Source organism: Palaemon carinicauda, chromosome 27, assembly GCF_036898095.1.
Source record: "Palaemon carinicauda isolate YSFRI2023 chromosome 27, ASM3689809v2, whole genome shotgun sequence".
In the NCBI taxonomy this organism is placed as follows: domain Eukaryota; kingdom Metazoa; phylum Arthropoda; class Malacostraca; order Decapoda; family Palaemonidae; genus Palaemon; species Palaemon carinicauda.
Genome location: NC_090751.1, coordinates 84,431,186 through 84,443,685, shown reverse-complemented (window position 1 = coordinate 84,443,685; position 12,500 = coordinate 84,431,186).

The following is a 12,500-nucleotide window of genomic DNA, read 5'->3' as shown; positions in this document are numbered from 1 at the left end:
TTTTTTAGTTACATCGTTAGCTTTTTGCTCTGGAGTTTCCACTGAGGCTTTCCATGTAACTTAATCCCACTGATGAATAAACAGAGAGGCTTGACAAATATATGGCAATACTTCTCTTCTTGGTACATATGTTGAAATTGATCCAAAACTCTACGTCCGTGCCCTAGTTGAAACTAGACAGACGACACCGTTAGGTATTAAAGATGAAGCTGCTTTGTTTAGGAGTGGTGTCATTTCTTATTCATTCTTTGCTGCGTTCGAGTCAGTAACGTTGGCGTGTCGAAAATTGGGGTGAAGGGAATGGACTAGCCCATCTGGATGGGGAAGTTCAAGGTTAATAGAGAGAGAGAGAGAGAGAGAGAGAGAGAGAGAGAGAGAGAGAGAGAGAGAGAGAGAGAGAGAGACAGAGAGAGAGAATATATACTGTATATCTGAAGAAAGGATTGAACCATCTTTTGCACGTTGTTGTTGTTATTATTATTATTATTATTATTAGTAGTAGTAGTAGTAGTAGTAGTAGTAGTAGTAGTAGTAATTTCGTCAGTATGCAGTCATTCATACAATTTCACGTTATTATCATTATTATTATTATTATTAGTAGTAGTAGTAGTAGTAGTAATTTCGTCAGTATGCAGTCATTCATACAATTTCACGTTATTATCATTATTATTATTATTATTATTATTATTATTAGTAGTAGTAGTAGTAGTAGTAGTAGTAGTAGTAGTAGTAATTTCTTCAGTATGCAGTCATTCATAAAGTTTCTGTATATATTTTCTATAGAAATATCAATAGAAAAAAATAGTCTTTTTATGAGAGAGAGAGAGAGAGAGAGAGAGAGAGAGAGAGAGAGAGAGAGAGAGAGAGAGAGAGAGAGAGAGAGGGGGGTGTTAATGTCGATGCAGATCAGATTAAAATGAATCAACATTTGATAAACGCAACTGAGAAATGGAACGGCAGAAAAGTGGAGGTACTGAAGCATGGAGTTTTTAAGTTATTCCATTACACGTGCAAGCGCTTGGGAGCGTGTTCTAGTATTTGACTGCAAAAGGCAAGGATATTTGACGCTGTAAGAAATCCTCAATGGAATTTAACTCCAAATTCTGTGTCTAACACTTTGTTGTAGTTAATGAGATTATGAAACGATTTATATCATGGATTATTATTATTGTTGTTGTTGTTATTATTATTATTATTATTATTATTATTATTGTTCTTGTTATTATTATATTTGTAGTTATTATTATTATTATTATTATTATTATTATTATTATTATTATTATTATTGTTTTTAATACTATTATTGTTATAATTATATTATTTTCATTATTATTATTATTATTATTATTATTATTATTATTATTATTATTGTTACTATTACTATTATTATTATTATTATTGTTATTACTACTATTATTAGTCAAGCTACAAGCCTAATTGGAAAACAGGATAGAACAAAAGGAGTATTGAACAATTAATTTGAAACATTTCAAGAAAGCTTAAATGACCTGAATTTCAAACATAAAATGTAATTTTCAAGTGAATTAATACATAAATTATACCTCTGTATAGAAACGAATATTATAATCGCATTAATTCCCCCGTCCATCCTTACGTCTACTCCTCGGTAATGAAATGCCACGTCTCCATGATTGATTGGCGAAAATGAACAAAGCGGACTGACTTATGACTGTCTGAGAATGCATTTCATGAGGGAAGGCACACGGCGCATGATGAAGTGCCATTATGATTAATGAGTTGCCGCATTTGCCGATGTAGATTTATTCATTCATGAAATATTGCCTCCTCGGGACGGTCCGTCGTTAGCCGGGATTAATTTGATGGGAATTTGGGTGCCACTTATTGCGTTAGATGCTCCCGAGTCGGTTCATGCGAAAATGCATTTACGGTGATGTATGGGAATAATTTCGTAAGATTCGGCCCTGTTGATGCAAATCCATGATTTGATCGGTTCTGTACATGGTCTTTTATCTTCTGTAAACGATCATTTATCTCCTGTAAATGGTCTTTTACATCCTGTAAATGGTCTTTTACATCTTGTAAATGTCCTTTTATCACCTGTTAATGGTCTTTTACATCCTGTAAATGGTCTTTTACATCCTGTAAATGGTAGTTTATATACTGTAAATAGTCTTTTACATCCTGTTAATGGTAGTTTACATCCTGTAAATGGTCTTTTACATCTGTAAATGGTGTTTTATCACCTGTAAATGGTTATTATCACCTGTTAATGATCATTTATCTCCTGTAAATGGTCTTTTATTTCCTGTAAATGGTCATTTATCACCTGTAAATGGTCATTTATCACCTGTAAATTGGCTTTTATCACCTGTAAATGATCATTTATCTCCTGTAAATAGTCTTTTCTTTCCTGTAAATGTCTATTTATTACTTGTAACTGGTCATTCATCTCCTGTAAATGGTCTTTTATTTCTTTTAAATGGTCATTTATCACCTGTAAATGGTCATTATCTCCTATAATTTGGCATTTATCTCCTGTCAATAGTCTTTTATTTCCTATAAATGGCTATTAATTACTTGTAACTGGTCATTTACCACATGTAAATGGTCATTTATTTCTTGCAAATAGTCTTTTACCTCCTGCTGATGGTCTTTTATTTCCTGTAATTGTACATTTGTCTCCTGCAAATGGTCTTTCATTTCTTGTAACTGGTCATTTTTCACCTGTAAATGGTCATTCATTCCCTGTTAATGGTCATTTATCTTCCTGTAAATGGTTTTTTATTACTTGTAAATGGTCATTTATCACATGTAAATGGTCATTTATCTTTTGTAAATGGACTTTTATTTCCTGTTAATGGTCTTTCTTTCTTTTAAGTGGTCATTTATCAAATGTAAATGGTAATTTATCACCTGTAAATGGTCGTTTATCACATGTAAATGGTCATTTATCCCCTGTAGATGGTCATTTATCACATATAGATAGTCATTTATCTCATGTAAATGATCTTTTGTCACATGTAAATGGTCGTTTATCTCCTGTGAATTGTCATTTCTTGTTAATGGTCTTCTATCTCCTGTAATTGAGCATTTATCTTCTGTAAATGGACTTTTTTTCCTGGAAGAGGTCTTTTATTTCTTGTAAATGGTCATTTATCACATGTAAATGGTTCTTTATCTCCTGTAAATGGTCTTTTATCTCCTGTAATTGGGCATTTATCGACTATTTTTTTTCTTGTTGTTTATAGGCTGTGAAAACAACTCTACCGGAATGTTGAAATTCGGTTTTATGGTTAATTCAATTTTGTTTGTAGGAGCTCAAGTCCCCCAAAACACCTCGTTATTCACTTTTACATAATATTTAATTTCCTTTCGTGTAGTTAGCTAATTGGAATTCTATCTGGTTCGGGAACCATTAGGAATTTCATTTTTATCTAGATTTAATCGTTATGTATCGTTTTAGGACTATGGTTTTTCTATCTAGATTTTCTTAAAAGATAACTATAATAATTGAATCATAGAAATCTCCAGAATATATTGTGAGTGAAAGAACTATAAAGATATTTATTAGTTATTTTAGGTTACTTAATGTAAAAGATATGAAATATGCGATATTGAATTACAAGATAATTAACTGCAAGTATTTTGAAAATTTCCTTGAAATGGTCCATTGAACTCATTGAACGCTAATATTTGATTCGTAAGGTAATCAAGTTACACAATCTGTTGGACGCGAGTTCGATTAGTGTCTGCAACCTGAGTGTCCTTGTTAGCTATGGATGGAGGGTTTGGAGGGGGGAGGGCCTATTGGTCATCAACGTTCATAACCTGCTGCCCCTCTTTGGTTCTATCTTGGGTGGAAGTCGATTTTGGCACTGACCATATGTGTACATGGTAGATCTGAAGGACAATGTCATGCTGAAAAGTTTTAAATGTCACTCGTGAATGGCAGAGGCAAGTGGTGACATTGCCCTATCAAGCAGGACAATGCCCTAGAGACTGACCATGTATATATATATATATATATATATATATATATATATATATATATATATAAATGTATATAATAATAATAATAATAATAATAATAATAATAATAATAATAATAATAATAATAATAAACATATAATTAGCGTCCAAGCCCCCTCTCCACCCAAGCTAGGATCAGGAAGGGCCAGGCATTGGCTGCTGATGACTCGGCATGTAGACCTACAGGCTCCCCCAAACTTCCCGCCCTTAGCTTGCAAAGATGGTGAGGTTGCAGGCACCAAAGGAACTAACGGGCTTGAGCAGGGCTTGAACCCCAGGTTGGCCAGGGCACCAGCCACCCGTTGAGATACTACCGCTAGAGAGTTATGGGGTCCTTTGACTGGCCAGACAGTACTACATTGCATCCTTCTCTCTGGTTACGGTTCACTTTCCCTTTGCCTACACACACACCGAATAGTCTGGCCTATTCTTTACATATTCTCCTCTGTCCTCATACACCTGACAACACTGAGATTACCAAACAATTCTTCTTCACCAAAGGGGTTAACTACTGCACTGTAATTGGTCAGTGGCTACTTTCCTTTAGCTATGGTAAGCAGTTCTTCTAGGAGGACACCCCAAAATTAAACCATTGTTCTCTAGTCTTGGGTAGTACCATAGCCTCTGTACCATGGTCTTCCACTATCTTGGGTTAAAGTTCTCTTGCTTGAGGGTACTCTCGGGCACACTATTCTATCTAATTTCTCTTCCTCATGTTTTGTTGAAGTTTCTATAATTTACATAGGAGAAATTTATTTTATTCTTAAAATATTCATTTTTTCCTTGTCTCTTTTCCTCACTGGGCTATTTTTCCCTGTTGGAGCCCCTGGGCTTATAGCATTCTGCTTTTCCATCTAGGGTTGTAGCCTAGCAATTAATAATAATGGTGATCACCAGGCAAGAGCGTTACCAATTAGGCTATAACAACCCTTGCCTCTGCCATTTATGAACGACCTTTAATTGTCACTTTGAATCTAGATTAAACCCTTTATGCTCACTTTTGTCTTACATGCAGTCCCTCTTTTACAGAAATTACAGGTGACCTCGATGAAATCCAAAGGGTTCTAATGCGCCTATCCTCCTACAGTCCTCCCCTCCATTTATCACGTTCTTTTTTTTTCTCTCCTTCCTCTTAATTTAGATGTAGGTATTGTGTAAAATGTAACTTGTGTTATTTTATTGCGTTATCCTATAAGCTGCCGTGGCGAAGGTTTATTCTCAGATTGCTTTCTTAGTATTAGAATATAATTTTCCTCTTCATTTTTTCCGGATTTTTTTTATATGTTCAGTATCTATCTATAGTTGTCGTTTTATATATATATATATATATATATATATATATATATATATATATATATATATATATATATATATATATATATATGTGTGTGTGTGTGTGTGTGTGTGTGTGTGTATGTATGTATGTACTGTAGGCTATATACATATCTGTATATAAATTATATATGAATACATGTGTATGGATGCACATATACGGAAGGTTACTCATCTTACTGTTCTTTGCCTCTCAAATTTACATTGCATGTTAGATTTAGAGCCAGTACTTCTCACTATTGTCTTTGTCATGATTTTATATTCATATAAGACAGAGGGTTAATACTACTTCATAATACTAGTTAATAAGTAATTCTACTTATGTGCGAGCAGTTGTGTTCATTGTCAAGGAACCTCATTGGAGAATAAACTTTTCATTTTCACCGACTTGGCAGACTTTTGCGGAGCAAAACTTTTGCCTCCGGAATAAGTTAGGTATTTGGTGGGTGAATTCCCTGTGTTTGGATATTTTATGTTTAAAAGCAAAGTTTCGTCAACAGCAAGAAGTGCAAAGCTTACACGATAAAAATAAAGTTAAGGCACATACCCCTTCCCTTTATTCCCAATTATTATACTGGATTAAACGATTGAACGAAACTGAATGTTATTATTGTTACTTTTATTGCTAGCTAAGCTACAACCCTAGTTAGGAAATCAGGATGCAATAAGCCCAAAGGCTCCAACAAGAAAAATAGCCCCTTGAGGAAAGGAAATAAGGAAACAGATAGATTAGTGGGTCTGAGTGTACTCTTTGTCAAGAAAACTCTAACCCAAGACAGTGAAAGACCATGGTACAGAGGCTGTGGCACTATCCAAGTCTAGAGAACAGTGGTTGGATTTTACAACATTTAAAACGCTTTCAGAAGACTTAAATCACTGACAGTTCTTTCCTCAGACACCCATTACAATGGTTATAACGCTTTCAGAAGGCTAAAATCACTAGTTTCAACTCCACATACACTTACTGCTTAGCCTCTACAACTTTTACAACACTTCTACAAGAATCCAATCACTGTTTTTTTTTTCCCTCAGACTTATGCTGTTAGTGATTGTAAGAATAGAATTTATAAACTTATTGTAAAAATTGACTAAGTATCCATAAGTTTCAGAGTTGTGATACATTTAACGAAACTGAATTGTGCGATGTCAGGATGCTTGAAAACCTTAAATCAATCAATCAATCAACTGAATTGTGAAGCGATGTTTTACCCGTGCCCGTTCGTTTGATTGATTTCCCTGAAATATACTCAGAGACTTGCAATCTACGGGTCGAGTTTTTGCACCTTGCTCTCAGCATAACCTTATTCGTAGTGTACATTACTTTCATGTCCTTGTAAGGTGAGGAATGGGGGTTCTCATAGATCTACCTGAAGATTCACCATTAGACAGTGTCTGTTCCTCCCTGGTCTATATATGAACTGTCCTTAGTCTCCCACCTTCATGAGCAACCTTTAAAATGTATTTATCTTTGTTGCAACTTGGACATTGTCTTGATAACGAGGATATGCTGCTTCGAATGTACAAATATGTGAAAAAAATTGGTGGCCTATGGAAGACACGTATCGACATTATTTTTGTTTTTGTTTTATAATATTATTTCTTCTTTGAGGAAAAACAAACTGTATATATGAGAGCGTCCCCATTCTGTTATTAGTAAATCTATTTGACAATTATTTATGGGTACAACTTTGTTAGTTGCAGTAGCAGTAATAACAACATCAATAACAGTAGAACAAAATATGAACAAAATATGTACAGTTTGTTTTTCCTCGAAGATGAAATATCACTGAAATATATAAAGGAATTTTAACCAAATATTCCTGATGGAAATATTTCCACGTGATCTATTCATGTTTACATGTCTTTCGTGCCCTTAAACCCCCCCCCCCCCCTTTCCTAGAAATGAATGAAAAACCTCTCTTCACATGTTGCTTTTCTTCCAAGAATTCTCTCTCTCTCTCTCTCTCTCTCTCTCTCTCTCAATAATCCAGCTACAAAAGATGTTGCTATTTCCATGCCCGGAGCAGTGATGAAAATATACATATTTTGGGGATTCGTTCAATTTCTATTACATTTCTCTGCATTTGAGATTCCTTCCGAATTACGATATAGAATTTGACTAAATGCAGAAAGAATGTATTCGTGTGTGGTATTTCCTGGCTCTTATTCCAAAAGAGCACCTCTGCTTTTTTTTTTTTTTTTTTTTTTTTTAATGACGTTTACCCAGGCCTCTTTATTTCATGAGACCAAATCAGGTAGGAGTGTCGCCGACAAGCAAGTAGAGGAAGTCTACACAGATAATTGTTGCAACTCTTTGTAAATAAAACATCTGAGATTGATCGTTCCTTTCTTTCAATGACTTTTTGTAATCCATACAATCGTTGAAAGGCTTAAATACATTATTATTATTATTATTATTATTATTATTATTATTATTATTATTATTCGCTAAGATGCAATCTTAGTTGGAAAAGCAGGATGCTATAAGCCCAAGGGCTCCAACAGGGAAAAATACTCCAGTGTGGAAAGGAAATAAGGAAATAGATAAACTATATGAGAAGTAATGAATAGTTAAAATAAGATTTTATAAGAACAGGAAAAACATTCAAACAGATCTTTCATATATAAACTACAAAAAGAGGCTTCTGTCAGCCTTGTCAACATAAACACATTTGCTGCAAGTTAGAATTTTTGAAGTTCTACCGATTCAACTACCCGATTATTATTATTATTATTATTATTATTATTATTATTATTATTATTATTATTATTATTATTATTATTATTATTCTAAATAGCTAAGCTACAACCCTAGTTGGAAAAGCAAGATGCTTTAAGCCCAGGGGCTCTAACAGACAAAAATAAGACTTTGAGGAAAGGAAATAAGGAAATAAATAAACGAGAGGAGAAATAATAATCATTTGAAATAGAGTATTTCAAAAACACATCTTGGTTACTAAATGTCGTCCTGTGTAGTAAGGTTCTAGTGACTCACACAGAACCTCTTTGTTTACCCGACTTCTTGTTCCACGTGAGTTTTTAACACATGTCATCGACGCTGAAGCCTTAGTTGTGTTATCCTTTTTTTCCCCCTTTTCAAATAACACCTAATCATTGCTCGCTTCTTTGGCATGACTAATGCGAGCAGGTGTTGCATTAGTGAGCTTTTACGACATCATAATATGATCTCTCGGGGACCGGAACAATGCGGCCTTGAAAAGATTAATCGGATGACTTCATAAACATGTTTTTGTCAATGAAACAATTTTGCAATAAAGGTATTATTGTTGTTATTATTGTTGTATACATAGATGTTTTGTGTTGTTTTAATCATAGCCTATTGACAATCATAGTGCAAGGTGTATGTAGAGATAGTTATTATGAATGAAATAAGAATAATAATCATTTCTGTTAGATGTATATTATAGGATATTAAAGAAAACAAATTGAATAACTTAAAGAACAACAATTGAAAAAAAAATTATAAAATAGTAAAAATATTTTCTTTTCCGCCAACGTTATTGAAATCATTTCCTCATTTCGTTAGCTTTCAATTTGTCGTTCCACCAATGGCGAAGCCGTAGTTTATTGAAGGAAGACCTCTGTGGGTTGTGTTGTAAGCCGATTTGCCTCTTTTTGTTGCAGAGTACGACTTCGCTATTGACGCAGGACGTTATATATATATATATATATATATTTCCTCGTAGACAATTTTCATTAAATGCTTAAGAACTTCTTTTCTATAGACAAGAAAAAATACAGAAAACTAGAAAAGTCGTGCCTTAAAATATTTGATGTCACAAGTGATTTATCATATATATATATATATATATATAATGTATGTATGTATGTATGTATGTATGTATGTATATGTATGTATATATATATATATATATATATGTATGTATGTATGTATGTAAATGTATAAGTATGCGTATGTTTGTGTTTCCATATGTATATATACATACATACTCTCAAACAACAAATGCAGTACATTTTAGTCTGCTGCATGAGAAGGGTTGTAGCTTAGTTAGTAATAACAACAATAATAATTATAATAGTAATAATGTCTTTGATATCGTATTACGGTAGGATTAGGATAAATGTATATTTGTTGTGTGTACCGTATGTATTATGTATGGTTTATATGTATTATAAATTGGATGTTAAGAATTGACATTTTAATGCATATGTTTTCAGTGTTAACACACACATAAATATATGTGTGTGTGTGAGAGAGAGAGAGAGAGAGAGAGAGAGAGAGAGAGAGAGAGAGATAACCGATTCCTTCGTGGAAAACAAGGAAAATCTGCATGTGGTATTATAAATGTAGGTTGCAACTGTAATTGCTGTCGTTTTGTTGTGTACCAGGAACCGATGCAGTATTATTTTCAGAGATCCTTCTTTCTCACAATAACGTAGTTCTTCATTAGATGAGTCGAAGGCTAATGGCGTTGTTAATATCGATTTCAACCTGTTATGGCTGCTTGGAGTTTCGGTATTAATAGGTGAGAAAAGACGATCTCTCTCTCTCTCTCTCTCTCTCTCTCTCTCAATAATCGCTCGTTTTATTACTCAGTTTTAACTAGAATTTTTGCTGCAACAATCTCTCTCTCTCTCTCTCTCTCTCTCTCTCTCTCAATAATCGCTTGTTTTATTACTCAGTTTTAACCAGAATTTTTGCTGTAACAATCTCTCTCTCTCTCTCTCTCTCTCTCTCTCTCTCTCTCTCCAGTGAGGAAAGTTAGTTCGTATCAGACGTCTGATTTACTTTTGTTGCCGTTTAGTATTTTGTGAGGGAAAAGACTGTTTCGGTTTTAATTTCAGTAAATTCATTTATCAGAAAGGAGATAAGATCATTTGTCACCTGTGCGCCTCAGGCGGTGCACTGTAGTTACTAACGGGCCCTTTGCAGTGTTACCTTACCCTTAACTGGGTTCATTTTGTAGCCTTTCCTATGCTTTCATTCCGTCGTTTATTCTTCCATCATTCTATCTTATCTCTCATTTTACTTCATATAACAGAGCGGTCATGGATTATAGTTACATCTGCATGAATAAACAAATCTTGCATGGCTATTTAAACTCGCAGGCTACTCTTCTGTCTTGAGCCAATTCGTAAAAGCAGTCTCTTCTTTAGAATTTTAAAACAATCATCATTATTACTTGCTAAGCCACAACCCTGGTTGGAAAAGCAGGATGCTATAAGCCAAGGGGCTCCAACAGGGAAAGTAGCTCAGTGGGGAAAGGAAGCAAGGAAAAATAAAAAATATCACTTTGTAAACTATAAAAACTTTAACAAAAGAAGAGGAAGAGAAATAAGATATCACATAAAACAGTATGCCTGAGTGTACCCTCAAGCAAGACAATTCTAACCCAAGACGGTGGAAGACCATGGTACAGAGGCTATGGCACTACCCAAGAGTAGAGAACAATGGTTTGATTTTGGAGTGTCCTTCTCCTAGAAGAGCTGCTTACCATAGCGAAAGAGTCTCTTCTACCCTAACAAAGAGGAAAGAGGCCATTGAACAATTACGGTCATATGAACGTAATTTCAACCAGCACTGTCCAACTCTTGATTTTGATGCCTTGTCGCCTCTTTACTTGGAAGAACTAAATTTACATTATGGGTGACATATGTGGATGAGATCATGACGAGGGGTAGATGGGGATGTTTTGTCCATGCTCTTCGCTCTCCTCAAGAGAGATTAGTTCATCAAACTTTCAACAAAAGAGATTAGTTCATCAAACTTTCAACAAAAGAGATTAGTTCACCAAACTTTTAACAAGAGAGATTAGTGCACCAAACTTTTAACAAGCGAGATTAGTTTACCAAACTTTTAACAAGCGAGATTAGTTTACCAAACTTTTAACAAGCGAGATTAGTTCACTAAACTTTTAAGAAGAGAGATTAGTTTATCAAACTTTTAACAAGCGAGATTAGTTCACTAAACTTTTAACAAGCGAGATTAGTTCACTAAACTTTTAACAAGAGAGATTAGTTCACCAAACTTTTAACAAGCGAGATTAGTTTACCAAACTTTTAACAAGAGAGATTAGTTTACTAAATTTTTAACAAGAGAGATTAGTTCACCAAACTTTTAACAAGAGAGATTAATTCACCAAACTTTCAACTGGGCTCCACAAGGCACGAGAGGAGTTGGAAGACCCAGGCCTTCATGGCAGAGGATTATGAAGCGCGGACTAGGAGTAGATGAATGGAGAAGTGTTGATTTAGAAGCTCAAGATAGAGACGACTGGCGAAATCTAACCGAGGCCTTTGCCTCAATAGGCGTAGGAGGAAATGATGATGTGGGAGTGACTGTTCTTTTACAGATGATCTTGTTAAGGTCAGACAGAATGACCTTTGAAACGAAGTAGTATGAGCGTAAATCCTGAATTCAACAATGCTCTCGTTTCACTTCCATGCTCTTTAGGGGAATCGACTATGCCATACGCTTAGGTGTAATGGTATCTTCCATGTATTTTAAGGGAATTGTCACTTCCATGCTCTTTAGAGAAAATGTCTCTGCCATGCTCTTTCTTGCTCTCTGTGGGAATGGGTCGAATGAAATTCATCTAGTATGGTTGCATTTTGCCCTCCAGGTCTTTTTCTTTAATTTTGGACGTTGAGGTTTTCTGTTATGGAAATAAGACTTAATGTTACGTTGGGTAACTTGGTTTTCATTTACATGTTTTATTTTAATTGGGATTATAGAAAAGTTTGGTGTTTGCTTCTTTAAAATCCTTTTCTTACCACAGAGTTTACACAAGGCCTACACCTAATGTATTAAGAATTTTTTAATAAATTGGTATGATAGATGTTTTAACTGTATTTCTACAGTCAATTATGGATTGAATGCCACTGATTTAAGTGGTCTTTAATTGTTTATGTTATTAATGTAAATTCAAGTACTAAACCTTGCATCATTGCATGTACTAATGTTAATGAAATTATGTGGATTTATAAGCAGTGTATAATTCAGTTCAGTGTACTCTTAATGATTTTAAATTCACTATTGAAGGAAAGTGCCCTTTTCTATTTTTTTTCAAGTAGGCCTATTGATGATATTTTATGGTCATGCTTTTCAAAGGATTTAGATTAGATTAGTATTCCTTAGATAAATACTTGTAGAATTTGCTGAAAGAAACTAAATT